Source organism: Arachis hypogaea, chromosome 1 (assembly GCF_003086295.3).
Source record: "Arachis hypogaea cultivar Tifrunner chromosome 1, arahy.Tifrunner.gnm2.J5K5, whole genome shotgun sequence".
Lineage (NCBI taxonomy): Eukaryota > Viridiplantae > Streptophyta > Magnoliopsida > Fabales > Fabaceae > Arachis > Arachis hypogaea.
The window spans coordinates 80,860,155-80,862,993 of record NC_092036.1 but is presented as its reverse complement, the minus strand read 5'-3'; the positions used below and the strand labels follow the sequence as shown (position 1 = coordinate 80,862,993).

Here is a 2,839-nt window from a genome sequence, read left to right as displayed (position 1 = left end):
CTCAATCTTGGAAATAGATCAATGCATAACTTCAAAATAAAATAAAACGCTTAGATTAATAATCCATGAAAAAGTTAAACAGAACTCCTAACCCTTAACAAAGAGGAATTAGTAACTCATGGGAAAAGATGAAAACAATAGATGAAAGGATTTGGCTAGGGTTCCGAATTCCTCATCTATGAACCACGTTCGCTTATTATATCCCAAGTCTACCTAAAATTCGAATTCAAAAGCTCAATCTTTATCCTATCTTTTAGGAAGAATAAGATAACAAATTCAAATTCTAATTAAAAGCAAATCAAATCAAATACTAACTTAATAGAAACTTCCTTAATCTTACCCAAAATTACATATATGGAGTGAGCCTTGATTGGCATGGCACTTGGGGCTTGGCGTGGCACGCCAACTTATTGTGGGCTTGGAAGCGTTACATGCCTGGTCTTGGTGTAGCATGCCAACTCCATGGTATCATTGAAGGCATTACACACCAACTTTGGAGTGGCACGCCAACTTGTTGTCTTGTTGACGGTGTTGCACGCACTTACGGTGGAGTGGCACGCCAACTTGTTGCTCTGTTGAAGGCCTTAAATGCCCTTGTGGTGGAGTGGCACGCCAACTTGTTGCTTGGCTTGCTGGGCTTCATGGCATTAAAGCCATCCTTGGAGTGGCACGCAACTTCTCTGTATCTTGGAAGGCGTTGAACGCCATTTCTTGGAGTGGCATGCCAACTTCCTGTATTTCCTTAAAAGTTCTTAGAAAATATATTAGCAACAGAAAATACTCAAATCAATCGGTTTAGATGAAAGAAACTGTAATTAGCTTTAATGAAAATCTAAAAAAAATACAAGAAAAATTACTAAAAATACGAACGCATCAAAACATAAGATAAATCCATCGTACTTTCAGCTGTGTCTCTTTACACACTCCAGTTCAGCTTCATCCTTGTAGAGATGATTAAAACGAATCAAAAACAAGGAAAAAGAATGAGGCAATTATAAAATGGTACCTTAAACCACAGCAAGATATATATATATCAGTTCAAAAGCAAAGTGAACTAAATCATACCAGGTTATTTACATTTATTTTGTCTTCACTTATAAATGAGAATTCCGAGAGTACTTGAATTCCATTGGCAAATAAACCACAAGTTTTATGTGTATTTATGAAGTCTAATTATCACTTATAGGAGATCCTTGGTTTTTACAAATAAGCAGATTTAAGTCTACTCATAATCTAAACTATAAACCAGTCATATATGAAAATTTGAGAGAAGGGAAAGGAGAGTGGGAACAGAGATATCTTCACATAAGCCTACATAACATTTTGACATACTTAGGATACATTTGCTTAATCAACCAAGTAGAAAAGGCACTTGTTAGCTGTTACTTCTAAGCCCAAACAAACAACAATACATATTGATGACAAAATCTGCAAATGAATCCAAACATGAACAATGCAAATGAATCACTAGGCAAAAAAACTATAGCTAAGATGCAATGTTATTTCTTTTAAGTATACGAGAACCACATCTCATTAATTATAGGCATTATGGAGTAGAACATGAAGCCACAGTTACTATTGGCTAACACTACAAAATGTATTACCTCTCTGTTTTAGTACCAAATTGATCTATTAGAGCCTGTTTAGAACTGAAAATAGAAAGAAATGAATTGATTTCTAATTCAAATCTCATATGATAACCCTAAATCCTAAACCTGTAAAACTGAATTCATCTATTGAACTATCAAATGTGACTAACCAAACTTATTTCATAGTCACTCTTAGTGATGGGCATTAAGGCATGTTACTATCAAATTTAATTAGTCCAAACAGCAACTAGCATGTAACCATTTATGAATTCAAACTTGAAGCAAAATGGACCTGCAAGTCTCCATGTCCTTCGGCTTTTAATGGCTCTTCAATAGCTTCCATTAGAGCTGCAGAATAGGCATAGGTCAATTACCATTAACATACAACAGAAATGTTTGGCGTCTTGTTCTAGTAACTACAAGCAAATGTTTCATCCATGGATACAGATTAAAAAATATAGAAAAATAAACCTACTCGTTGTACCAAAAGGTTCATTGATATCCCAAATTTGTTTGATTGATGGGAATAATAGATACTAAGTCATTGAAGGGATAGTTTACCTTAGCTGTAAAGGTCAAGGGATTTGTCTGAGCTGGTTCAAAATTGTAGTCCCATGCAATTGTTTTGGGAATCCTTATTCTGATCTCTGCACAAATGCTTGCATCTATCAAATCTACAGATCTAAAGTAGGACAGGATAGACACTTTTACAAGGTTGTTGGTGGAGACTAAACATCGTAACTCATAAGAGAATTAATTGATCAAATTCTTTATATATATTACACATTTGAACCATCTTTGTGGCTACTTAGCAAATAACAGATTCAAAAAGAAGTTCTTGACAAACAATTTGTTTAAAAAAAGGAAACAAAGTTTCACAGAAAGAAGTACCATATAAGTTGGACTGTCAAATGGCTAAAGTTTGCGAGATTGCACATGTAGAGATTGAACATATATAAGTACCATATAAGTAACCTATAACTAGTATATATAATAAACCAAACAGAAGAAATATTTTGTTATTATTTTTTATGTCTTTTATTTTCAAAATTTTGCAATAAAATAAAATGAAAAAAAGTAAATATAGTAATATATTTTCAAATTTTTAAACAATTTTAAAACAGAACATTAAAAATCATAGTCAGCCCTAAAGAAAAAAGTCCACTCAGACTTTTCCATGAAAGAGAAGAAAAAAGAGATGATGTAATTTGTAGTGCTTTCCAACTTTCAAAACTTCCACATAAGCATCA

The 2,839-nt window shown here is 33.4% G+C and overlaps 1 long non-coding RNA gene across 2 annotated transcripts; it reads right to left on the bottom strand.

Annotated features, from left to right (window-relative positions):
* Positions 1–1,830: 1,830 nt before the first annotated feature.
* LOC112775842 (uncharacterized) lies at positions 1,831–2,535 on the bottom strand. Of its 2 annotated transcripts, none has more exons than XR_003811677.2 (3): positions 2,481–2,535; positions 2,151–2,271; positions 1,831–1,937 (listed from the first exon to the last, which is right to left on the bottom strand). It is a non-coding gene; the product is annotated as an uncharacterized lncRNA (long non-coding RNA). The 2 variants fall into 2 exon arrangements; XR_011880564.1 differs by having other exon boundaries at positions 2,151–2,236; positions 2,481–2,534.
* Between the last annotated feature and the right edge of the window lie 304 nt (positions 2,536–2,839).